This window comes from Macaca fascicularis, chromosome 9, assembly GCF_037993035.2.
Source record: "Macaca fascicularis isolate 582-1 chromosome 9, T2T-MFA8v1.1".
NCBI lineage: Eukaryota > Metazoa > Chordata > Mammalia > Primates > Cercopithecidae > Macaca > Macaca fascicularis.
Genome location: NC_088383.1, coordinates 15,532,340 through 15,560,192, shown reverse-complemented (window position 1 = coordinate 15,560,192; position 27,853 = coordinate 15,532,340). Strand labels below are relative to the sequence as shown.

Genomic DNA, 27,853 nt, shown 5'->3' with positions numbered 1-27,853 from the left:
AGAGACTGAGTAGCACATAAACTGGAAAGACCCATCTGGGTAGGAAAGATAGAGCTATGGGCCAGGTGCGGTGGCTCACGCCGGTAATCCCAACACTTTGGGAGATCAAGGCAGGTGGATCACTTAAGGTCAGGAGTTTGAGACTAGCCTGGCCAACATGGTAAAACCCCATCTCTGCTAAAAAAGACAAAAAAATATCCAGGCATGGTCGTGGGCACCTGTAATCCCAGCTACTCGGGAAACTGACGCAGGAGAATCACTTGAACCCAGGAGGGGGAGGTTGCAGTGAGCTGAGATCGCGCCACTGCACTCCAGCCTGGGCAACAAGAGCGAAACTCCATCTCAAAAACAAAAAACAAAAAAACCTCAGCAAAACAAACAAGCAAACAAACAAACAAAAAGAAAGACAGAGCTATGGACCTCCAGCATAACTTTTCTCACAAATAGACTGCTGTATTGACTTTTTTTATAATAATTGTAGCTTATACCAACCGTGGACTCCAAGTCCATGTCTTCTGCCCTAGGCCCTTGAATTCACACTTACCCTTTGTAGTTACTCTCAATTATATCTTCTGGTTAAGGCCAATTATATCTTCTGGTTAAGGCAAATCCTGTGACCTTCCTTCCAAACCCCAATTCTGATCTCCCTCTTTGTGCCACTCCCTCACTGGATTCAACCAATCTGTTAAATCCCTCTTTCTACTCTGATTTTTCCCCCCTTTTTTATAGAGAAAGAAAAAACCTGGGGATTTCACTTTTTTCCTCCAGGTGAGGATGCAGATATGTGATCCTAGCTCACTGCACCATTGAACTCCTGGGCTCAAGCGATCCACCTGCCTCAGCCTTCCAAGGAGCTGGAACTACAGGTGTGCTGCACCATGGCTAATTTTAAACATTTCTTTGTAGAGATGGGGTGTCGTTACGTTGCCCAGGCTGGTCTCAAACTCCTGGCTTCAAGTGATCCTCCTACTTTGGCCTCCCAAAGTGTCGGCATGACAGGCGTGAGCCATTGCACTCAGCCTCACCTCTGTATTCTTTTTACATTCTATCTTCCTATCTAGCAGAGCTGCTATTTTAACAGATATTTGTATGATTTTAACGGATACTTGCATGACATCCTTTAGATTCCGCAGATCTTCTCCTGCCTGTTTATCCCTATGGTCCGTTTCTAAAGTCATTCTAATGATAATATTCTGAATATAACCTTAAACAGCTTGGGATGGAGGAAATTAGGACTGAGACGAAAGTATGTTTTGGTAGAATCAGATTGCAATACTTTAAGAATTAATAACATCCATTTAGGAAATTTTCCTTTTTAATCTTAAGGCCACAATTTAGACTGCTGTTCAAACATTGGTAATTTACCTAAATTGCCCTGTGGTAATTGGTGCCTGGCAGGAACTAGGTCCACCAGTGTCTGTCTTGTAAATATCCTGTCTGAAGCTCACCTTCAGGTTATGGTCATATCTAATTAAGAGCGTCCGGAGAAGGAAGAGATGTTGATGAGAAGCGGGAACATAGCCATTTGGTGCAGAAGCAAATCAGGATAATAAATGAGGATTTAAATCCAGACGCCCAAAAAATAGAAGGAGGCACAAATAGATCATGTGGGTGCAGATAAAACATTAAATCAGAGGCCATCGATGATGTGCTCCGTAGTACTTTTTATGCACGGCCAAAGAGCTTTGCTGAGATACACGGAGTCTCTTAAAGGAACCAAGCAGCACAACACAACTAATACTATAAAATGATCCATCTCAAATTCTGCAGTTTGTTTCCGTGAAAGTCAGGTCCTGTGATAACTAACAGCCCAAATGAGAAACCAAATGGCAGAAGTACTGTGAGAGAGTATGCTCTCATGCACCTAAATTCCAAGATTTCCAGCTCTTAGACAATTGCACAGTCCGACTGAAAACTGTAAAATTCCCTTCAAATATAGACCAGCATTGTTTTTATTGTTTATGTAATGAATCGTATATTGAAGACAGAGAAGAAGGGGGCCATCTCAGTGAACTCGTGCTATATGAAGAGGGGCCTCTGTAAATCCCAGGCGACCCAGGGGCTGGCAGTGACCAGCAGTGACCAGCCTTCAACAGAGTAAATAAAATCATCACCATAAGAGAAGATGGCTTTTCTCTTCTCTGCTTTGCCAGCTTCAAAACAACCACGGTCTTAAAAGAGTCCCAAGTGTACTGGGGGGGACCGTGTCCCAAGCCTCCCCTTGGCTCTAATGAGGGAGGAGGATGTGCTTTGCTTTGATGTACAAAGCTGTATGTCCTCTAACGATGTAGGCAACAGATCAGATTCCATTACGACTTCTCCTTTCAAGCCTTGATTATTCAGCAGCCCTGTTGAAATTAGCTTTTTTTTTTTTTTTTTTTTTTTTTTTTCCATGAGCAGCTGCATGGAGGTCGGATGGTTTTGTGTGTTGTGTTGCACTGAATCTGTCTGGGCCAAAGCACTCTTGAATATTTACTTAATTCAATTATCCTTCTGTGCCACTTTTTTTTTCCTTCTAAGCAATAGCACTGGACTCTGAAACCATGAGAATTTCACCGTAAAAGTGACCAAGAAATTTGATCTGGATTGTAAAACGCAGCTCAGTTCTAACAAGAGATAAATCCTTCTGTCCCTTCCGCCTTTTTCTCCTGCACGCGACATTAATGCCTATTTTGGCACACCATGTCACAGCTGCCAGGCAGAGCTGGTCCCTCCTGTTTCCCTGTTCTTATGAGCTCCCTGCAGAGCTGCCAGGACAGTTGTACTCATGGCTGTCAGGCCCTGGCTGGAGCAGTTACAAAGGCTTTTTCTCAGAGCAAGGGGCAAGCTCTGCTCGCTGTTCTGGGGAGGCGTTTGGGACTAGATGAGGCGTCATCAGAGAGTCAAATAAGAAGAAAGGAAGGATGACTCTGAGACAAAACACAGATTTCATGGCAGGTTGAAAAATTCCCAGGGCTGGGAGGGATACACACACACACATGCACACACACATACACGACATTCCTTTATTTATTTATTTTTTTTTTTGAGACAGTCTTACTCTGTTACCCATGCTGGAGTGCAGTGGTACCATCTTGGCTCACTGCAACCTCCATTTCCCCAGGTAAATGGAGGAAGCCTGGATTATTCAGCAGATTATTGAACGATTCTCCTGCCTCAGCCTCCCAAGTAGCTGGAATTACAGGTGCATGCCACCACCCCAGCTAATTTTTGTGTTTGTAGTAGAGACGGAGTTTCACCGTGTTGGCCAGGCTGGTCTCGAACTCCTGACCTCAAATGATCCACCTGCTTCAGCCTCCCAAAGTGTTGGGATTACAGGTGTGAGCCACCACGCCCGGCCACACATGGCATTCTGATCAACAAAACTGTTGTCGTCCACCTAGATCAGTGGATTACCTGAGTTTCTTACCCTTGAATATTTACTGATAGAGAGAAATGAACTTCCTTATGTAGGTACTTTCTGTTTCTCAGACCTCTGTATCATTGATTTAACAGCTCCACCCGCTCTGTTTTTCTTTTCTTACGTTTGCCAGCTGCTTCAGTTCTTTTATGACATTTGTCATGAGTGCAGCTTGTTATGCTCAAGTATGAAAACTGACTCAGGGACATTCAAATTCTTTGGGAGTTGACCCTCCAGACCCTCCCTGCTCTGTCGTCCAGGCTGGCATGCACCGGCACAGTCTCTGCATATTGCAACATCCTCCCCCTGGGTTCAAGCAATTCTCCTACCTCGGCCTCCCAACTAGCTAGGATTACAGGTGCACACCACCACACCTGCAGTATTTTTGTATTTTTAGCAGAGACGGGGTTTCACCATTTTGGCCATGCCAGTTTCCAACTCCTGACCTCAAGTGATCCACCCGCCTCAGCCTCCCAAAAGTGCTGAGACTCCCCCTAGTTCTTTTGATTTCGAGATGGGGCAGGATAGACAAAGCCGTGGTCCAGTGGAAACTGGCTTGGTCATTTCTTCTCCAGCTTTTCCCACCAGCCTTGGGACAGTTTCCACACTTCTCACATCTTCTGATGGGTTTCATGGTTTTATTCATTGTCCTTATAGCCACTCCACTGTTTGTATAGTTAATAGATCTCTTTCAAAGCCTCTAGTGGTTTTTTAATGATCCTCTGTGGGTTTCGTGAATTGGGCACCAGCTTCCCTCACCTGCCTCTCCATTGTTTTATGTTTGCTAGGAACCCTTTAGGAGTCAGTACTGTGGTTGTTGATGACACGAGCAACTGATATATTGTGATGCTCCATTCTTCTGAAGAAGGCTTTGTAACAAATGTTGGCATGTTCATTGGAATAGTGGTGTCTTCACTAGTGTTCAGCGCTGATGTTGAGAAAGATGAGTTTGACATTCTCATAGTGACAGAAAAATTAAGGAAAATGAGTTGTTTTATATGCCTTTAAGATACAAAGCCCAAGTGTGAGCGATTTACTTATTTATTTAAGACAGAGTCTCTGTCCTCCAGACTGGAGGGCAGTGGGGCAATCTCAGCTCACTGTGACCCCCCCCTCCTAGGTTCAAGCAATTCTCGTGCCTCAGCCTCCTGAGTAGCTGGGATTACAGACATGCACTACCATGCCCAGCTAATTTTTATATTTTTAGTAGAGATGGAGTTTCACCATGTTGGCCAGGTTGGTCTCAAACCCCTGGCCTCATGTGATCCGCCTGCCTCAGCCTCCCAAAATGCTGGGATTACAGGCATGAGCCACCGTGCGGGCCCAACTGTGAGCTAATTGGCTTGAAGCCTGAACTCTCCCGACTCCTCCTCTGAATATGGGTTGCTTCCTTTGTGCCCATCTCAGCTCTCTGTGTTGGTCAGCCTCCTTTGAATGTCTGTGCCTTTTGGGTAGTAGATGTTTTAACAGATCTCTACTTAGCCACAGTTGGGATGAACTGTCACCTAAATTCCTGATGTAAGATGCACAGGATGCATCCTGTGGCCTGCTGGACTCCTGCAGGTGATAAGCTGTTCTCCACCTACTTCTGTGTCTACTGATTGAGCTGTTTGCTTAAGAAGAATAAGGTGTGTTTGCCTCAAACTTGTTCTGCTAGTTGTTATTTTAATACGGTTATATAATTAAACATCAAATCAACAAAACATGAACACCAAAAGAAAGAGGGTTGTGATGATCAAAATCAAGTCAAATGCTTTGAAAAGAATGAACATGAGCAGCTTAAAACAAAATGCTGTCAAGTTAGGTGTGGGTAAGAGAATTGTATCAGATGGATAAACTAGTATCAGTCAAGAAGAATGCTTTACTCAGGTTGCTTTGCAATTCTCTCCACATTCCTGCTCCCCTTTGAAGAGGCAAACTAGAAATTGTGTAGTTAATGAATGCATTAGGAGTGTGATTTCTACAGGAAAGAAATCCCTGTGATTTCTACAGGGAACTCCAATTAGAAGATTTATGGTTAAAGGAAAATGTTGAGTCTACAGGCAAATAAACTGAGACACAAATGCTCAACATATGTTTATGTTAAATTAAGTGTTTAAGGCATACATTATGTTTCTATAATTTCCTGTTCTGATTAACTGACCATGTACTTGAATGAAAATAGCCAATAAGAGGGTTTCTAGTGTACAGAAGCTTTTATGTGCTGCTTAGATGCCTTCTCCAGGAAGCTTTCTGACTTTCTCCCTCTGACCTGGTTTAAGAATCTCATGCCTGTAATCTTAGCACTTTAGGAGACTGAGGCAGGTGGATCTCAAGGTCAGGAGTTCAAGACCAGCCTGGCCAACATAGTGAAACCCTGTCTCTACTAAAAATACAAAAATTAGCTGGGCAGGGTAGTGCGCACCTACAGTCTCAGCGACTCAGGAGGCTGAGGCAGGAGAATCTCTGAACCCGGGAGGCAGAGGTTGCAGTGAGCTGAGATCATGCCACTGCACTCCAATCTGGGCAATACAGCGAGACTCCATCTCAAAAAAAAAAAAAAAAGCGTCTCTCATACTGGCTCCCAGGTGCTTGTCCATCACAGCATTTATTGTATTATGTTTGTTCCAATGTCTGTCTCCTCCGCTAGGCTGTAAGTCTGCTGAGGGCAGTGACCGCATTTTTCATCTCCATATTCTTAGGTCCTGACATATTGCCTGGCCCCAGTTTGATGCATAAATGTTTATTGAATGAAAGCGGAAAGATGGACTTTATTAAATGTGTTGATGGAAAAGCCAAGATGAAAAGCCAGGCATGTTACTTCACGGAGAGACTGTGGAAAAGCTTTGTTGGTATAAGGGGTCATTTTGGGGGGTATTTAAGATGCGTGTGATTCGTTGGAAGGGAAAGGCCTGGAATCAGAGAGCAACTTGAATATATTTTATTGTTAGTGTTTGTTGACGTGGCAGACCCTCTCTTAACTGCAAGGTACTTTTGTACATCTTTTTTACCCTGAAGAATTTTTCCTTCCCTTTCTTTTTGCTCTCCAAGAGTCATACTCCGCTTTCAGTAGCTGACAAGCGAGCTGTGGAATGGGGCTGCTGCCACCCGACATTGGCTGGGAAGGCCTCAAAAAATCCAAATCCTGTTTCCAATCTTGTTTATGCTCCTTCCTCTGTTCCCCAACTTCAAATTAACAGATGCTTCTCGTCTGGGAACCTATGGGAGTTCTCAAGGCCATGTATCCTGTTTCTTTGAATAGAATTGCAGCCTGACTAAGGTAAGAATTAGTTTCCTTTTTGTCTTTTATATTCTTTAATTCCTTGTCTTCACTCTTTAATCAAATGTCTTGTTTTAATTTTTCCTTGCCCTGTGGCATTGGCTTATGGGTAGCCACAAAATGTCCCATTTCATATACGTTTTAAAAAGTGGACCACAGGAGGAAATATTTTATCCAAAGGGAACATTATAGTTTGAACACTTAAGATCTAGAATCAAAGAGTCTGCAGTAGGAGTCAGTCACAGGACACAGATAACAGGGGCACAGTTTGACATAAAAATTTAGAAATGAGTCTACGTAACATAAACAGCAGTTTAATGTTGCTTTCAAAACACCGAAATGTGAAACCAAATCTCCTTCTCTTCACTGGCTGTGGATGTGCCTCTTCCCCTGGAATTCCCTGAAAAGAATGCCAAATTTAAAAAAACCAAGAACCTAAGAAATAAAATGGTCTTTATTACAAAAGACCTGATTATCTACATTAAAAATCCCAAAGAACTATTGTAAAAATGACTAAGAACTATAATATGTGAGTTTGTCAAGTTCATAAGATACAGGGTCAATCTGTGGGAATCAACTGTATTTTTATATACAAGCAATAAATAGTTAGAAATTGAAATTCTAAAAATGTATAATTTACAATAACATCAAAACCGAGAAGTACTTAGGGGTGACTTTAACAAAATATATGTAAGGTTTGTATGCTAGAAATTACCAAATATTGATAAGGAAATCGAAGAAGACTGAAATAAATGGAGAGACATACTATGTTCACATATCAGAAGACTATATATTAAGATATCAGTTAAACACTGCATGTTCTTACTCATAGATGGGAGTTGAACAATGAGAACACATGGACACAGGGAGGGGAACATCACACACTGGGGCCTGTCGGGGATAGGGGGCTAGGGGAGGGATAGCATTAGGAGAAATACCTAATGTAGAGGATGGGTTGATGGATGCAGCAAACCACCATGGTACGTATATACCTATGTAACAAACCTGCACGTTCTGCACATGTATCCCAGAACTTAAAGTATAATAATAAAAAAAATACAGTAAGCGTTTTGAAAAAAATCAATGTTACTCTAAAATGTATTTGAAAGCAAAGGGCCTAGTACAACCCAAATACTTTTGGAGAACAACAAAGTTAGATAACTCACAAAACCTGATTTTTAGAGTTGCTATAAAGCAATATAAATAAGATAGGGTGGTAGTGATGAAAGGTTAGATATATAGAGACATGGAACAGGATAGAAAATCCAGAAACAGGCCAGATGCGGTGGCTCATGCCTGTAATCCCAGCACTCTGGGAGGCCGAGGTAGGCATATCATGAGGTCAGGAAATCAAGACCATCCTGGCCAACATGGTGAAACCCTGTCTCTATTAAAAATACAAAAATTAGCTGGGCGTGGTGGCGCACGCCTGTAGTCCCAGCTACTCAGGAGGCTGAGGCAGGAGAATGGCTTGAACCTGGGAGGCGGAGGTTGCAATGAGCCAAGGTTGTGCCACTGCACTCCAGCCTGGCAACAGAGCGAGACTCCATCTCAAAAAAAAAAAAAGGAAAGAAAATCCAGAAATAGATAGACATTGACACAGTCAATTGATTTGCAACAAAGCTACCAAGTTCATCAATGTATAAAACATAGTCCTTTCGGCGGGGCGCAGTGGCTCACGCCTGTAATCCCAGCACTTTGGGAGGCCGAGGCGGGCGGATCACAAGGTCAGGAAATCGAGACCACGGTGAAACCCCGTCTCTACTAAAAATACAAAAAATTAGCCGGGCGCGGTTGTGGGCGCCTGTAGTCCCAGCTACTCGGGAGGCTGAGGCAGGAGAATGGCGTGAACCCGGGAGGCGGAGCTTGCAGTGAGCCGAGATCGCGCCACTGCACTCCAGCCTGGGCTGGGCGACAGAGCGAGACTCCGTCTCAAAAAAAAAAAATAAATAAAATAAAAAATAAAAAATAAAAATAAAACATAGTCCTTTCAACAAACAGAACAATGGAACATCTGTATACTAATGAAAAAAAAAAAAGAAATTTTGCCTTTACACCATTGACTAGCACCATATGAAAATATTCATTTGAAATACATCATAGACCTAAATGTAAAAGCAAAAACTATAAAACTTCTAAAAGAAAACATAAGAGAAATTAATTGAGTGTTTAGCTTGAGCAAAGTTTTTTTGTTTGTTTGTTTGTTTTTTTGCTAGGACACAAACACAAATCATAAAAGAAAACATGGATAAATAAGCCTTCAAATTTAAAGTTTTTTCTTCTTCAAAAGACATTGTTAAGGAAATAAAGAGAGAAGTCATAGATGGGGAGAAAATATTTAGAAAACACACACCTGTAAAAGAACTCTTACAACTTATTAAGAAAACACACACAACCAATAAAAACTGGATAAAAGACTGGAACAGATGCTTCACTAAGGAAGATATATGGATGGCAAATAGTACATGAAAAGGTGCTCAACATAGTACGCCATTAGAAAGATAAAAATTAAAACCACTATTCACCTATTAGAATGGCTAAAATGAAAAACGCTGCTAGTGTCGTGTGCTGATGGATCATAGAGCAAGCAGGACTCTCATGCACTGCTGATGGGAAAGTAAATACTTACGGGCACTTTGGGGAAAAGTGCCCATTAAGTGAAATACACACGGACCATACTGCCTTACTTTCCTAGGGTTGCTGTAACAAGGTATCGCAAAGTGAGTGGCTTAAAATAACAGCAATGTATGTCTCCCACTTCTGGTGGCTACAAGTATCGGATGAAGGGGTCTGCAGGTGGTGCTCTCTCTGAAGCTCCCTCTGAAGCTTATAGGAGAGTTTCCTTCCTCGCATCTTCTAACTTCTGGTGCTTGCGGACAATCCTTGGCACTGTTTATCTTATTGATGCATCACTCCAATCTCTGCCCCTGTTGTCACAAGACCATCTTCTTCCTGCATGTCTGTTTCTGTGTCTCTTCTCCTCTTCTTATGATACCTACCAGTCAGATCAAGGGCCACCTTACTCCAATATGACCTCATCTTAATTACATCATCTTCAGTGACTTTTTTTGTTTTTGTTTTTGTTTTTTTTTTTGAGACACAGTCTTACTCTGTCGCCCAGGCTGGTAGGCAGTGGCATAATCTCAGCTCACTGCAACCTCTGTCTCCCGGATTCAAGCAACTCTCCTGCCTCAACTTCCTGCATAGCTGGGATAACAGGTTCACACCACCATGCCCGGCTAATGTTTGTATTTTTAGTAGAGACGGGATTTCGCTCTGTTGGTCAGGCTGGTCTCAAACTGTTGGCCTCAAGTGATCCAGCTGCCTTGGCCTCCCAAAGTGCTGGAATTATAGGCATGAGCCACCAAGCCTGGCCCGCAATGACTTATTTCCAAATAAGGTACTGGGGATTAGGACTCAACATCTTTTTGGTGGGCGTGGGGGCAGGGGACAGAATCCAACCCAGAACACCATACAACCCGACAGTCCTACTCCTAGGTTTTCACCCAAGAGAAATGAAAACATATGTTCTCACACAGACCTGTGTGAGATGTGTATAGTGGTTTTATTCACACTCACCCCAAACTACAAACAAGCCAAATGTTTGTCAACTGTAAATGGATAAACAGAGATAAACAATACAATGGAATACCACTTGGAAATAAAAAGTACGAATTACTGATAGACCTGAGAACATAGAGAAATCTCAGAAGCATTGTGTGAAGTGAAAGCAGCCCCGAAGGAGACTGTGAACTGTATAATACCCTGCAGGTTGCATTCTGGAAAAGGGAGAACTATGGAGCAAGAATCGCAGGGACTGTGGGTGGGCAGGAGGAATTCACCACAAGGAGACATGAGTCAACTTTTTTGGGTGGTGAAATATTCCCTATGATAATTGTGGAGGTGGTAACACAACTGTATTACATGAGTCAAAATTCATAGATCTGTACACTAAAAAGAGTAAATCTTACTGTGTATAAATTTCACTTCAAGAGGCTGGGTTTGGTGCTCCACACCTGTAAACCCCACCTCCCAGCTTCAAGCAATTCTCCTGTCTCAGCCTCCCAGGTAGCTGAGATAACAGGTGTGCACCACCACAGTAATTAGGCCCCCAACTCTGGGTCATGGGCCTGTCTCAGACTCTTTTTTTTTTTTTTTTTTTGGCATCTACCTGAATCTGTCTCTAGTTCTTTGTTCTTTACTCCTGACCGGACAGCACCTTCCTAGATGTGGCGGTGTCCTTTCTTCCCCACCAGGACAGCTTGCTCTTGGTTTACATGTGTTCAAGCTCTGAGCACACCGTTTTACTTTTGTCTCTGCTCGAACATAGATAGCCACTTCCATGTTTCATCACTTCTAAGCAGTCATCAATTGTGAAATTAGGATATCTTAAGCTTCAGATGCCAGAATGTACAATTTTGTGTTAAATCATATTCAGTTTAGCCCATTTTTGAAAAGACAATGTCTCCTGAGTGGCTTGACTCGTCGTGAGCAAGACCCGGGCTCTCCCTCACTTCCTGTTGCAAGTTTGAGAGACACGTATCCTCCCCAGGGATTTAAAGCAGTAAGGCCCCCCACCTTGAGGTGCAAGCCCCTTCTCTTTGCAGATGCTTTTATCTGGATATGCAACAATCGCTAGCAAGGTGCAGAGCAGGAATTACACACAGGTCTCAACAGGAAAGGCTGTTTCCTGAGTCTTTAATTCACAGTGAAAACCGGGGCGTGACCTTCGAAAAAACCTGAAAATATCCCAAGTCGGTTAATTTCCTTTTCCTTTCCAGCCTCTTTATTTCCTTTTCTTCGCTCCTGCTGCATTCTTGTGTGTGATTAGTTCTTCCTCTCGGTTCTCTTTCTTCTCTTTTCTCCTATTGCTCCTCTCCTTTTTCTTCTCTTCCTTATCCTTCTCTTATTCACCCACCTGCCTGCCTTATTTTTATTTTTACTTTCCTTACTCTCTCTCTCTCTCTCTTTTTTTTTTTTCTTTTTGAGAGAGGGTCTCCCTCTGTCACCCAGGCTGGAGTACAGTGGCACAATCATGGCTCACTGCAGCCTGACCTCCCAGGGCTCAAGGCATCCTCCCACCTCAGCCTCCCAAGTAGCTGGGACCACAGATTTGTGCCATTACACCCAGCTAATTTTTGTATTTTTTGTGCAGAGACAGGGTTTCCCCATGTTGCCCAGGCTGGTCTCCAACTCCTGGGCTCAATCGATCTGCTTGCCTTGGCCTCTCACAGGGCTGGGATTACAGGCGTGAGCCACTGAGCCCAGCCTCCTTACTCTCTCGAGTGTACCTTTCATTATTGCTGTTCTTATTCAGTAAAGTTTTGTGTTCTCCAATATGCCTAGAAGAAAGTCTGCCACAAACTTGCCAATAATATACCCACTGGGTCTTTCCATTTTTTTATACCAGGCTGACCTAGGCAATGGAACAATACCTTTTATCAGCTTCTTGATGTGATTCCAGCTCATGCATATTCATTTTCAACCTCATTACTAGTCCCCTGGGCTTATTTTGTGTCATCAGAAGAGGAGTGAGAATTATGGAAATCTCAGTAAAAACAATGTCCTTTGTCTTTTCATTTCTGTAGTACTTTTGAAGCTCAAGTTTCCAGTAGCTCTGTAGAACTGCTAATCAGATTTTTTTTCCTACATATAAAGCTGAGTCTTAAGAACACTCATTCCAACAAATGTGCAACATGCCCTTGTAGTTCAGCTTTATCAAAATTTGCAATAAAGATACTCAGTTTTGCCATCCACAAGCAGGTCAATATTATTATTGTTTTTAAAAAACCACTGTCCTTAAGGCTCTTTATTTAACACAGCAGGGAAATATCAAACCTCTTTTAGAAAGTTTTAAAATAATTGTTATAAAATGTTTGAAGGAATAAACTATTAAGGGAAGTTTTTGTGATTATTTTATACAATTGGGAAGTAATATAATGATGCCTAAGTAATTCCATTATACTTATTTTTAATTTAATTTGATAAATATCTATCTAGCTCTGATTATGAAGTTCTTGTTGTGCTAAGCACTAAAAAAAGATTAAAACATTGATTCCTGCCTGCCTTCAAGGTTGACAAGGTAATTAGGGAACACATACAAAAAATTATTACAATAAGAAGTTTGTGGCCGGGCGTGGTGGCTCAAGCCTCTAATCCCAGCACTTGGGAGGCTGACGCAGGTGGATCATGAGGTCAGCAGATCAAGATCATCCTGGCTAACAGAGTGAAACCCCGTCTCTACTAAAAATACAAAAAAGTTAGCAGGGCGTGGTGGCGGGCGCCTGTAGTCCCAGCTACTCGGGAGGCTGAAGCAGGAGAATGGCGTGAACCCGGGAGGCGGAGCTTGCAGTAAGTCGAGATCACACCACTGCACTCCAGCCTGGGCAACAGAGTGAGACTCGGTCTCAGAAAAAAAAAAAAAAAAAAAGAAAAGGAAAAAGAAGTTTGTTAGCTTCTCAAATATAGAATGGTGCTTTTTATTTAACTTATTCTGTTCCCAAATCTAGCTCACTCCTTTCCACACAGAGATACTTAATAAGTAATTTATAAATATTAAGTGCTATTAAAAAATTAAAGAAGCAGTTGGTCTAGGTTACAAAAGTTAAGGGAGGCCTCATGGCAGACCTAAGGTTTGAACAGAAGCTTAATGCATGGGCAAAACCTGGATCTGCTAACAGAGGGGAAGAAGAGCATGTCTGCTAGAGGGAGCATCATGAATGAAGATTGGGAAGTGGAAGTGTGTGTTTATGTCTCATAGGAAAAATGGCTAGAGTAGAGTTCACTTCAGCAAGGCCTAGGCTTAATGTCCAGAAGACCAAAATATATCCATTAATTCTCTCCCTACAAGATCATTCCTATCAGCTTACGGATAATTATTCGTTTCTGCCTTTTTTTTTTTTTTTTTTTTTTTTTGAGATGGTGCCTCACTCTGTCACTCAGGCTGGAGTGCAGTGGTACAATCTCAGCTCACTGCAACCTTCGCCTCCCAAGTTCAAGCAATCCTCCTGCTTCAGCCTCCCAAGTAGCTGGGACTACAGGCACATGCCACCGTGCCCAAAATAATACAAAAAATAATTTTTGTGTTTTTAGTAGAGATGGGTTTTCATTATATTGGCCAGGCTGGTCTTGAACTCCTGACCTCAAGTGATCCACCTGCCTTGGCCTCCCAACGTGCTAGGATTACAGGCGTGAGCCATCACGCCCAGTCGTTTCTGCCATTTTTAAAAACAAGCAAAGCAATGAAACAAAACCTTTCTTGGCCCTGGATTCCCCTCTGTCTACTGCCGTTGACAAAGCTGCCTATAATAGCTGCCTCCAATTGCTCTTTTTCCATTATGTCTTGAAGCCACTCCAGCCAGGTCTTCATCCCCACTCCTCCCCGAGTGATTCTTGAGTTGGTAAACACTCCCTGTCTCATGCAACCTGGTAGCAGTGTTTGATAAAGGTGCCCATCACATCCTCTCCTGCTTGAAACCCTGGTCTCACTTGGTCTCCAGGTTTCATTCATAGCTCCCTTGGGTCCCATTCACTTTCACTGGCCATTCCTTCTCTCTCTCTCTTTTTTTTTTTTTTGAGACAGAGTCTCGCTTGCTGTGTCGCCCAGGCTGGAGTGCAATGGCACAATCTTGGCTCACTGCAACCTCTGCCTCCTGGGTTCAAGCAATTCTCCTGTCTCAGTCTCCCGAGTAGCTGGGATTACAGGCATGGGCCACCATGCCTGGCTAATTTTTGTATTTTTAGTAGAGACCGGGTTTTGCCATGTTGGTCAGGCTGATCTTGAACTCCTGACCTCAGGTGATCCACCTGCCTCAGCCTTCCACAGTGCTGGGATTACAGGTGTGAGCCACTGCACCTGGCTCCTTCTCCGTCTCTTTTGCCAGTTCCCAGCAGCTCCCCGACCACCAAATGCCAGGGCGCCCTGGGCACAGGCCTCAGTTTCTCCCTTGGTGATGAACACAGGCTCCTGGCTTTCAGTATCACGCACACTGATGGCTTCTGATCATGCTCAGAGCCTCTAAGAGCCCACAGGACCTCATGTGATCTGTGACCCTCACAGGACAATGACTGTCAGGGGGAAAAGAAAGAAGTGACTTCAAATTTTATTGATTGATTGATTGATTGATTGAGATGGAGTCTCACTCTGTTGCCCAGGCCGGAGTGCAGTGGCATGCTCTCGGCTCATTGCAACCTCTGCCTCCCACGTTCAAGTGATTCTTCTGTATCAGCCTCCCAAGTAGCTGGGACTACAGGTGCCCACCACCATGCCTGGCTAATTTTTGTATTTTTGGTAGAGACAGGTTTTCACCATGTTGCCCACGCTGGTCTCTAGCTCCTGACCTCAAGTGATCGGCCCACCTCGGCCTCCCGAAGTGCTGGGATTACAGGTATGAGCCACCGCCCCCAGCTGACTTTGAATTTTAGTAAAAGAAAAGCCAGTGGTCTGACTTTGAGGGGAAAGTGTTGTATAATTTGTTTTACTAGATTAGCCTAGCCGATGTGGCCTGCTTGTGGGATGACTTGAGTCATAGTGTATACCTGTGTGGGGCAGACAGAAGGAGAGCAGTATTAGTGGATATGCGCTCTGACAATTGTGTGTCTGTGGGCCAGGCAGAATTTGATAGAGATGGAGAGAAAAATGTAGATTTGAGAGAAATGATAGACAAAGCAATGTCTTGGTTTTGTCACCAAAGTAGATGTGGGGCTTAAGTGAGGAAATTAAGATTATCTTGAAGTTTGTGCAGTGAAAAAAACTGTCAGGGTTAATGAGGGGGCATGGGGTAAATAAGGAAGTTCCGAGTAAAAAGAGAAGTTCTGCTTTTCATTAGTTATATGGATAAACTGTCTTTTAAAAGATTATGAATCTCTCCAATCAAGCTAAGAATCATTCTTAAAATCAATTTCATGAGCAAATCATTCTTAAAATCAATTTCCATACCACTAGGTTCCTCCTGTTCTATGATAACATTTTAATTGCCAAGTCAATTCATTGAAAGTTTATGGGCTCGGTGCGGTTGCTCACACATGTAATCCCAGCACTTTGGGAGGCCGAGGCAGGCAGGTCACTTGAGGTCAGGAGTTTGAGACCAGCCTGGCCAACATGGCGAAACCCTGTCTCTCCTAAAAATACAAAAATTAGCCGGCCATGATGGTGCACGCTTGTAATCCTAGCTACTCGTGGGCTGAGGCAGGAGAATTGCTTGAACCTGGGAGGTGGAGGTTGCTTTGAACTGAGATTGCACCACTGCACTCTAGCCTGAGTGACAGAGTGAGACTCTGTCTCAAATAAATAAATAAAATTTAAAAAAGAAAGTTTACCTGTTTCATCCTGAGTCACTTGTATTTTTCTAGGAATTTTTATTTCATCTGCATTTCCAGACAAAGTTGCTCATGGTATTTCTGTATGCTTTTTTTAGTTTTGGGGTATCTACAATTATGTCTCCATTTTTATTCCCAATCTTTTTTTACTTGTTCTTTCTTTGTGTGTCTTTGTCTCTCAGCCTGTCTGTCACTTATCATTTTGGATAAAGGTCTGTTATTTTCTTTGGTCTATCAAAGACAAGGACAGTTCTGTCGTATCTTTGTATTTCTTTCTTCTGTCCTTGTAATTATTTGTGTATTAAATGATACAAATGATAGCAAATGGCTGAAGCAATTGTTGCAGAGAGAAATGAGCTGAGAAAAGCAGGTGCATGTCAAAGTACAGTTTCCTGCAATGTGTGTCAGCTGTGGACTTAGAAAAAGGAGGCCACCAGAACAAGCTAGAATCTTGGACAGGGTAAGTAAGGAAGGACAGGGCAGGTTGTTTTGAGTGCTGATGGCAACTGAGAGAGGAACAAGGAGACTTGCAAAACCTCTCCAGAAACTGCCCTCAGCTGCCCATGAAGGATTCTGTCCTTCCATCATGCATTCATTCTCTCTTTTTCCTTATGAAGTTCAAACTTTTATTAAATTAATGTTATCCAGCAAACACTAACATTAGTTAGAATTTTAGTTTAAATTTGGTGGAACAAATAGAAGAGTGTTATTACTTGAATAGCAGTTTTAAAAGTCTAGTAATCATTAGCAGTTCAAATGTGTGGTCACACACATCTCTAAGCAGAGTTAATAAGCAAACCTTCTCTGGCACGATTTAACATTAGCTGCAGTTTGAACTTTACTTCTAAGGTCGGAGTGGATCACACAGCCCTCTCTTCCAGCCAAGCCTGGACAGCAACCCAACTAAAGCTGGAACTTTTTATAGAAATAAGGACTTATATATAAAACATGTATACATATTTATACTCATACACGTACACACACATGCATACACATATATAAGGACATAAAAATGTTTTATATGTATGAGGATATAAACATAAAAATGTATGTATTTAGTGGCTGAGAGTGGTGACTCCCAGCTAATAACTAGCAAGGAAAAATATATACATATATATTTTTATATATATTTATAAATGAATGAGCTTAGAAGAGGATCTTGAGCTCCAAACGAGATGAACTATGATCCCTGCCAAGATCTTGATTTTGATTTTCGGAGGACTTCAGCAGAGAATGCAGCCATGCCATTTCAGGACTACAGAAATAGCTATGAATTCATTTACCGTTAAGACCAGAGGAGGCTGAAGCTTTGGTTAAGTTTCTTATCCAAGGTCACCAGGCAGATCTCTTTAGTCCTAGCCTAGCCTTCCTTCCATTCTTCCATAAACTGATTTTATTGCAATTAATATAAGTTAGGTGAATATATATATATATATATAAAACTGGCATTCAACTAGTTATTAATAATATAAGCATTCCAAGGGATACTTTCTGCTAATGGAAATGTGTGTATCTAGAGTGAATATCAGAAAGAAGAAAAAGAAGTTGGAGCAAACTGTAGAATGTTCACAGAAATTTGGCCATTTGTATTATATGTTAGTTATTTGAATCAGGAAATTTACAGAAATTATCTTCATATTGCTTAATTGCAGAGATGGCTTGTTTACTCATTAGTATCTATCATGAAGATATCTTAGTATTGACAGGATGAACACTTGAGGATTTTGTTCCCCGTCTCTTTGCTATTTAGAGATCTTAGTTTTAATACACAGGAAGACTCTCGGGAAATCCTTTTTTCTGGTTTTGGATTCATGGAAAGAAAAAAAAAAACTTAAAATGCAGATCTTTGCATTGTTCAGGAGTCGTTTATGTGAGTAACAGCTGTTTCTCTTGATTCTTTGTGATGTCCAGTTACAAGTTAGAACCACCATTTCATAGAGTACCTTTGATTTTAAAATTTTGAACAACGAAAAGCAAGTGGTCTTTAAAAATGAAATTTAGTATTTTAGGCAATACATATATTAAGTGTTTGGAAAATAAAACGCTCCTGAATTTGTAAACTCTCTAGAATTGGCAAAGTACTCAGTTACATCATGAAATACGGCTCTGTTTTGGAGCTTGCAAAGTGCTTTTGTAGTGGATAACTACTGCAGGGGACAATACTTATCTTTACTGTTGGTGCTATTAGCATATTTAATGAAGCAATTCCATTCCTGTGCTCACAAATGCTCATACACAGAGGCTCTTTTAATGAAACAGCTTATCATCTGGTTTCTAGCATATTCTTTCAGATTTGGGCATATCATTTTGATTCTTCCTAAGTACTATTAATTTAAAAAGGTACGCATGTGCTATATTTGCTTGGCAAACCACACAGCTTTTCACAAAAATTTTCCACAAATGAGTTATCTAAGTCTCTTTATTGAAAAGCATTATCTTCCTGGGTTATGGAACATTACATTAATGTCATACAACAATTGTGCAAACTAGTTAAGCAAAATAAAGGAAATTCTGTTATATTTACATGATTATGCTATTTAAATGATAAAATTAGGATGCCATATTCTTTTTTTTTTTGTGGGGGGATGGAGTCTCGCTCTGTCTCCCAGGTTGGAGTGCAGTGGCGAGACCTCGGTTCACTGCAAGCTCTGCCTCCCCGGTTCACGCCATTCTCCTGCCTCAGCCTCCCGAGTAGCTGAACTACCAGTGCCCATCACCACGCCCGGCTAATTTTTTGTATTTTTAGTAGAGACGGGGTTTCACCATGTTAACCAGGATGGTCTCAATTTCCTGACCTCGTGATCCACCCGCCTCGGCCTCCCAAAGTGTTGGGATTACAGGTGTGAGCCACCGTGCCTGGCCTAGGTGCCATATTCTTAACTTTGTTTTCCTTTCCCTATGTTTTTCAGTATTCAGGTCATCAGGGTTCAATGAAGACTTGGTAACCATTGAATCATGTGGGAGCTCGGTTATTACTCGATAAGAATTCCTTCTTAGGCCTGGTTCCTGGTTTACTGCTGAGCTCTGCATGTGATACCTTCCACCTTCTGCCTGCTTCCACTTTATGTTTATATTAAAGAGCATGTGTTTGCCTATCCTTCCATCTATCATAGAATTCTAAGATAGCCTCCACAATTCCTGGCCTCTGGTATACACACATCTTCTCTAGTTATTCAGTCATAATCTAGGTATTGTTGTGAAGGGATTTTGCAGATGTAAGGAAGGTCTCGAGTCAGTTGCCTGTCCAGATAGGAAGATGATCTGGGTGTGCCCGACATAATCACATGAGTACTTTAAATCTGAGTCTAGAACCCAAGATGGTTGAGTCAGAGATTGGAAGCATAGAAGGATTTGTGGAGACACTGCTCACCAGAAGATGGGGAGGGCCACATGATGAGGTTTCTGGGCAGCCTTTAGCCTTTAGCAGCTGAGAGTAGCTCTCAGCTGACAGCCAGCAAAGAAACTGGGTCCTCAGTCCTATAGCCACAAAGAACTGAATTCTGTCAGCAATCTGAATGACCTTAGAAGAGGACCTTGAGCTGCAGACAAGATGAACTATGCGCCCTGCCAAGATCTTGATTTTAGCTTTGGAAGGCCTTCAGCATAGACCTCAGTCATGGCATTTCTGGACTGAAAAAAGGATGAGTCAATATCTGGGTGTTATAAGCCACTAAGTCTATGGTAAGATGTTATGCAGCAATAGATATCTAAAACACTTATTTAGAACCCAATCCACCTTAGTTGCATTACAGTCCCAAAGCCTTTGTTCTTTTTTCTTTCCCCCATCTTTTTCTTATTTAAACCAAAAACAAATAAGCAGAAATTAACTATTTTCTTTGACCTATCAGTTGAGGCCATGAGGTCAATACAAATGTACTGAATCTGTCCTTGTGGGTTTTGTGTTGAATGGCAAAGTGTTTTTGTCTTATCATCGGAAAGATTTCCCTTGAGACTATTGTTAGCACCTGTTACTTTGCCCTCCATTCTGTAGTTCCTCATGTCTGATTTAGAGGAAGATTATCTGCAAGGATGGCCACAAGAATTCCTCCTCTCCTAGTACCACACGCAAGCCCTGTTGCAACATGACTACTGCTTCTACCATCAAGGGGAGTCTGTTTCCCCAAACCTGGGATTTGGGCTGACATTGTGACATTTTTAATGGTAGAATGTAGCAGAATTCTATCATTCTTCTAGACCTATAATGCTACAGCTCCAGGGGCCTTACCACTTCCTCTTTCTCCCTCCTGGACCAGGCTGCTGTGTGAGGAAGTCCTATGTAGCCTGCTGAGAGGCCATACAAGGGGATTTGAGATGCCAGAGCTGACAGCTGCCATCAACTTCTGGACTTTGAGGCCACTCAGGGCAAGCCAGTCCCTGGCTAACCTCCCAGTTGACTGCAAATGTATGACAGAGCCAAGCTAATGCCACATGGGGCAGAAATAAGATATCCCAGCTGAGCCTTGTCCAAACTGCCAACCCACAGTATTGTGAGCAAATCATGTGCTCTTATTTTAAGCCACTAAAGTTTTGAGGTGATGTGTTATACAGTCGTAGATAATTGACACAGAATGAGAGAGCGTGGCTTAAAAATAGGATTTTAAAATTAAGATTTTATTTATTTTTGAATGGATTACGATTCAAATGTCCACATACACAGTGCAAAATTTAAGGTACAAAAGAGTATACATGTCAAAACACATTTCCCTCCTCTAGGGCATTGTTAAGTTTTTCTCATCTCTTTGGAGCTCTTCAGCATGGTGGTTTGGGTGTAAAGTAACAATTTTAAGATTATGCATGAGGAAAATGACCCAAGTAGAAGATAAAAAAGCAACACGTCTTATTCCAAATTGATTTGCTTTGTATCATTTTATGTCCCCAAATATTCATTTCTGCTTTCTTCAATTTTCCTTTGGGATGAATTTACAAGGTCCCCAGATGTCCAAGCTAAAGGATGAGGTCATAGCAGAGTATATGGTGACCCTGTAGGTTGCTGCTCTGAAATGGAAAATTATTATGTATGTTTTCCAGTAATGCAAGATCAGAGAATCTATCACCAGTGATGGGTTAAATGACTCAGAAACCATTCAGCGGAGTGTTCCCTTTGTATTGTAAGGGAAATCAGTATTTGTATTGAAAGCAAATCAGTAAACACCATCTAAGCCACCTGATAAACTGTGTCAGCCCCATAACAAAATCTTAAACACAATCCAGCAGGCTATTTAGGCCACTAGTTCCCCTTACTTTTTCCAGAGTCCTGTCTACATTCAGAATGTGAAATCTACAGTATATCAGACTTGGGCTGAGGGTCCGGTGTTACCTGGTATAACCCTGGGAAGTACCAGGCTTATGCGTTCAACAACATCTATCACACACAGAGTGATATGTTGCAGATACTCTGGTGGATGGTATGGATACAAATGGAAATATCACCATAGCTCATAACCTTTAAGCTTTTATTTCCCGGGATTCACCCACAGTAGCTCCAGGGGCCCCAAACCAAATTGGATACTTGATCTTACCTGTATTAAAACCCCCCTAAGATTCCCTAGGGATGTGAGATATTCAGCCCAAAAGAGTGGTTTTAACATATTGATATTGGCCTCCTGTCTTTTATTTGAATTAATAAATTCAAAGTAAATATTTGCTTTTATTTGTTTCTGGTTTAAAAGAAATTATGGTACCTGGTACAAAAGGTAGCATGGTGACTTTGAGCCTGTAGGCATTTATACCCTGGAGTATGGAACAAGCCTTTGTTTCTATTTCTCTCATGGGGCAGGGAAAAGACCATGGTCACTTATCACATTCAGACACTCTGCCTGGCCTTGCATCACAGATGTTCATCCAGGCTACTTTGTATGGAGAAGTCAGGCTCACTGCTGGGTTGGGGTTTAGAATCTCGAATCCAATGAATCTTTGGTTAGAATCTCGAATCCAATGCACGCTTCTCCTATTCATCTGATGGGGCTGCCATAACCGAATACCCCAGACTGAGTGACTTAAACAAGACATTTCATTTTCCCACAGTTATGAAGGCTGGAAGTCCAAGATCGAGATGGCAGCAGGGCTGGTTTCTGGTGAAGTCTCTCTTTCTGGCTTGTAGTTGGCGGCCTTCTCATTGTGTCTTCATGTGGCCTCTTCTCTGTGTTTGGGCAGAGAAAGAGAGGGTGGGGAAAGGGACAGGGGGGAAGGAGGGAGGGAGAGAGGAAGAGAGAAGGAAGGAGGGATCTGGTGTCTCTTCCTCCTTATATAAGGCCACAAGACCTAAGCTTAGGATCACACCCTTATGACCCTGTTTAACCTTAATTACCTCCCTATAGGTCCTGTCTCCAAATACAGTCACATTAGGGGTTAGGGCTTCAACATATGAATTATAGGGGTAAGTGTTAGCTCATAACACTTCCTATATGCCAGATATTACATTAGGCAAGTGGATATAAAGATATGTATATATGTCAAGCACAAACTCTGGGCTCACAGAGGTACATATTTACAATACAGTGCAATAGTGGCAATACCGTGCCGGGTATGGAAGGGGCAGAAAAGATCCATCTAGCCTGAGCAGGTCAGGAAAGGTTTTCCAGAGAAGGCTGATTCTCAGGAGAGGAGCTCTTGGGGATGGGTGAAGTTCTGCTAGGCGGAGGGGAAGCCCGTGGAAGAGCATGACAAGGCCATATATTCATTATTTCATCCAGTCTTCATCACAGAGCAGGGCCACTTAGCAAATACGGCACGCTGGCTGAGTGGAGTCTTGGATGTTTGCTGGGGAGCTTGGACTTGATCATGTAGCAGGAAGCAGGTACCCACTAAAGTGTTTCAAGCAGAGGAGGACACTGAGCATCTTGCACCTGGAAAGTTCACTTGCACCCCAGAAAGTTGAGAGGAAAACCGTGTGTTAGATCAGAGGCTGGGGCCAGTTAGGAAGCCCCTGCCACCATATTGTGACTGAGCCCAAAGGCAACAGTGGCAGTGCCAAAGGAGGGGGAGGGAGACGGCCAGGAATTGCACACATTGCACAGGCCTCGGAGTTGATGCCAATGTGGGGAGGGAGGGAGACAGTTTAGGCTGGATCCTAGGTTTTAGTCTGGTGACCGGTTGAGCCATTGTGAAGAACAGAAACACAACTCAAGGACGGGAGAGAAGGAAGAATCATAGGAAACACCATGTATAAAGTTCATGGAATTCAACTTCCTGAGCTGGGAAGGAGTTTCTTTAAGTTCTCTGGCAGTGATTCCAGCCCTCAGTGGGTTCCAGGGAACCACGGATGGCCAGACCCTTACACGGTTGGCGGGCTGTGGTTTAGAGCATGGTGTGTGATAAATATCTTTGGAATAAGTAATTTGTTTACCACAATCCATAACTGATGTGAGTTTTCTGTATGACTATGACCCAAACTGTCTTAGTCAGAAAAATCTCCCCATAAATAAGCCCTTAGTCATCTGTTGCCAAGACAGTGAAAAAGCTTTTGATCTAAAATCCACGAACCTGTTGTCTTTTTGCTACGCTGAAACAGATACTGTTTCAGTCCCTGATTTTGTACCTGCTGTGATTCAAGTAGATGGTAATCTCAGAGCCTTAGGGTTGGTTAGAGCAGCACTTGTAAAAGAGCTGAAGAAAAGGAGATCAGAGAGCAGATAAGAGGCAGAATAAACCCTTTCTTTCTTGCATATTTAAATTTCCAATTACCCTTTGATGAAGGGAGGGGAGGAAAATGGGTGAATCCCCAGGTCACTGGGTTTTGATTTGTACAATTACAACGAATGTCTCCTTTTCCTCCCTGATTCCGTCTGCGTTTTCTTCCAAGAGGAACTGGCAGGATTTCTATGGGGACGGCCTCTAAGCATTGCACGCTTGCCGGGGAGACAGAGCCCGGACACCCAGGAGCCAGATGCTCTTGGGTACCTGTGTGTGTGAGAGAGAATAAGAGAGAGAGACGGGGGGTGGGGACAGAGAGAGAGAGAGAGAGAGAGAGAATGAAAGAATGAGACGGGGAGAGAGAAAGAATGAGAGAATGAGAATGAGAGAAAGAGAGACAATGAGACAATGAGAGAAAGAGATTAAGGGAGAGAGAGATAAAAAGAAGAGAGAAGTGACAGAGACAGAGACGCAGAGGGAGAGAGCGACGGAACCAGGGAGTGAGAAAACAGGAGAGTGTGGCTGTGACCTACGCGGCCGCCTTCCCACTTTCCCGGTCGTCCGGGGCCGCCGCGCTTCCCCTCCAGCCCTCGCTCCCACCGAGTCCCCGAGGCTGAGCGCTGGAGCCCCTGCTGGCGCCCCTCGCGGTGCGGATGCCCGGCCGGTCTGGATCTCCGCCCGACGCGCGCGAGCGGTGGAAGGAAGGCGGGGGCGGGGCTGCTGGGGGCGGGGCGCGTCGGGGGTGTGGCCTTGCCCGCCCCGCCCCTCCCCGCCCCGCCCCGCCGCTTAATTCGGACGCGCGGGGCCGCGGAGAGCGACAGCCGCCCTGAGCCGGACTGGCTTGCGGGTCGGGCCGCTGCCGCCGGAGCCGCCCTCGCGCCGCCTCGGGCCGCCGCGGAGCAGTCGGGCCGCTGGGCGCCGCCGTGGGTGCCCGGAGCGAGCCGGGAGGGAGCCGCGCGTCTTTGTGCGCGCCGAGGTAGGTTCGCCTCCCGCACTTACTTTGCACACAAAGACGAGGGGCGCGGGGAGGCGGGCGGCGGCCCGGCCCGACCCCGGCTCCGGGGACCCTCTCGGCGGGCGGGCGGGCGGGCGGGCGGGCGGCCGGGCGGGTGGGGGGGTCCCCGAGCGCCGGGGGCGGGGGGCTTGCGGGGACTGCGGGTCACCCCATGCGGCGCCCGGGAGGTGCCGAGGCTCAGGGCCGGCACGCGGCGGGGCCGGGCGAGGGGCGCCGCGGAGGCGGGGACCGCTGCGGGGAAGGGGCCCAGCGGCCGCCCGGCTCATTGTTGCCTCCTCGGCGTTGCCGCTGGGGAGCCCTACCCGGCGCGGGGTGCCTGCCCTTGGCGCCTCTCGCCCCGCGGCGCCCGGCGTGGACCGGGTCGCGCCCCGACGCCAGCCCCCGCCCCGCAGACAAAGCCGGAGCCGGGGAGGTTCGCCCCGCGCCGAAGGTGGCCGTGACACTGACTGCAGTCTGCAAGTAACTTTTCGTCTTTTGCCTCTTCTCTTTCTCCACTGTTCCAGTGAACCCAGCATATGGGGTGGTGTGACACACACAAGGAGTCCTAATACAATTTGGGTTCCATAATTTCCCCCAGGCATCTTTAGGTGCCTTGGAGGTGGCACTGATGCGTATGGCAAAGTGTTAGTGTTGTGTAGGGGGTGGTGTTCACCACTTGTGAAGTCTGCAAGAGGAATTAGGTTGAGAGGGTGAACTGCAGATTTCATTCTCTGCTGCAAGGTACCAAGCCTCCTTCCTTCCTCCCTCCCAAAGATTTCAGGCAATGACAGCAGAGCAAAGTTACTTGATAGGATGGGAGCGATTTTGAGGGGACATAAAGAAAACGGAATGAGGCCTGTTCAACTTCACATTCTTAAACTTGAGATTTGTTGCTATCAAGTACATCGGTTTTCTCCTCCAGCCACGTTTTCCTAACATCACTTTGGAAATTCTATCCAAGTGGCTTTAAGTTGAAATAGTGCCTGGGCTACCTGTCCAGAGAAGATTTCTTAGCGCCGCTGGTTTCCGGGTTAAACTTTTCATTAGAAAATTTTATATATTAATTAAAAAATTGATTGAAAAAATACAGAAGAAAACCACTCGTGCTCACCACCCAAACACACCCTAAGGATGAAGGCATCTTTGCTTAATTTATAACTTGGCAGCCAAAAAGAGTGTGTGTGTGTGTGTGTGTGTGTGTGTGTGTGTGTGTGTGAGTGTGATAGAGAGGGAAAGAGAGAGGGAGGGACAAAGGGTGGGGTGGTAAATGAGAGCATTACTGACCAGCCACATCAGCCTAAAATACATTTAATCATGATAATTCTACAACATTGGTATGCCACTTACATCCAAGATTAATACGGACAAGTTGTTTTGAAATATATTTTCTTATAGGTTTGCAAATAACCACCTGTACAGAAGGGAGAAGAAAGATACAGGAAAGACAATGTAGATTTCCACTTTATTTGGAAGAATGGGCTGACAAAGTTTTATGGACTGTATTTTTGAATTCAGGAGTCATTTGGGATTACTTTTGTCTTTAAATGAAATCTTTCAGCTTTAAAATATTTAAAAAGTTACATTGTGTTCTGAGATTCGTGAGAAATATGTGATGGAAAGGAATTCTTGTTTGTGGAACAAGGAATAGCGGTGATTGTACAACTGAGTGCATGCTGGTTTCTTAAAGACCTTTCACTGAGAAAGTAAAATAAGAGTTTTCCTGAGAGTTGTGAGTTGTGTTGAGTGTGTATGTTCTTTTAAAATAAAATCGTTCTTTAGCCACAAATTTGGCCACTGGACGCTTTTGTTATTACGTACTTTTATTTTCCTCTTGTAACATTTTTGGACTTTTGAATTCTCTAATATGCAAAATAAAAGGTCTTTGAGACAACCATTTAGAAGTAGGTTGATCATTAGGATGATGCAATACATTTTGAAGTTAGAAGAATTTACAAGAAGGAAGTCGTGGCTGTGTACACTCAGGTGCATTTTTGTTGCAGTTCCTAACACTTGGGGCGCTTTAATCTGCACGCACGCTGAGCGTTGAGGTGTAGTAGTGGCCTGTGAGTCAATGAGTCATGCATGTAGTCTGCTCTAACGATCGGCATTCCTTCAGGAGTCCTGATGCCTTTCTGTCTGCAAAAGTCAAACGAAGCTCCAATAGAAAATGTCACAATCCCCTACCCCAGGGGACTAGAGATCCCCTTCCTTGGATGGTTAAAAATGGACTTGGTTTACGAGTCTGAGAAATTGACATGTGAAATCTTGTTCCTGATGTGGGAGGATGGATGCCGTCATTCATTCATTCATTCAGTCTTTCCTTTGACTCTTAATTGTTTAAAATGTCACAAGTAAAGGTGGAAAAGAGTTTTACTGATTTTCTTTGGGAACGGTGGAGGGGTAGAAGACGTATCTCCGGACGGAAAGAGGAAACACAGTAGATGAGGAATATAGTTGAATGTTATTCCTAACTTACCTTCTGCCCCTTCCCTCCAGAATTCTGTGCGCAAGCATTTTGAGGAAATGCGTTGGGAGTTTGGGTGAGATCTAGATTTTGGGCATTTGTAGAAGTCTCCAGCTATCTCTGGGAGTCATTGCTCTTCTTTCAGCCTAGAGAAGGTGGCTATGGGTGCCACTGTGCTTTGGGCACACTCTGGGGTGGGAAAGCTGCCGTGGAGTGGGATGCCCTCTGCGTGCATCATGGGGTCAAGTGTGGCTTTGGGATGACCTCATGAGACCTTGCTGCATTTCCTTGTATAGTTCCCTTGTCTAATCATGGCCTATTTTTGCTTTTCCTTCTTGAAGCAAACCATTTTTCTCTCCTTTTCCTTTCTAGTTCAAGAAGGGCTGGGCCTGATCCATCTGAACTTTCCCTCACCCTAAGTACTTAGGATACTTGCTCAAGAGGAATGGACAGTCTTACCCATCTCATATCACTGATTCCAGTACCCCATCAGTGAAAGAAAGAAGATTATTTGGCAAGCTGGTTTAGATTGCCATTTAGTCATGGTTCATGGACAAGGGGCTATTTTAAGATTGATGGGGGAGGCTTTGCTTGTCATTTACTCTCCATTCACCAGACATTTAGTGCCCATCATGCGCCAGGCACTGGGTTTACTACTGTTAACAAGACTATAAGGTAGGTGAGGAAGATATGTAAAGACTGGGCTGGGTACAGTGGCTCGTGCCTGTAATCCCAGTGCTTTGGGAGGCTGAAGCAGGAAGACTGCTTAAGGCCAGGAGTTTGAGA

General features: G+C 43.7%; 1 protein-coding gene across 6 annotated transcripts in view; it reads left to right on the top strand.

Moving 5' to 3' along the window:
- The first annotated feature begins 24,425 nt into the window (after positions 1 to 24,425).
- The window catches only part of FAM107B (family with sequence similarity 107 member B), an 87,148-nt gene continuing 83,720 nt past the window's right edge, over positions 24,426 to 27,853 (top strand). For all 6 annotated transcript variants that reach the window (XM_045399599.2, XM_045399598.2, XM_045399600.2 and 3 more), the window contains exon 1: positions 24,426 to 24,585. The gene's annotated coding sequence lies outside the window, so the exon portion shown is untranslated. The remainder of the gene's footprint in view (positions 24,586 to 27,853) is intronic.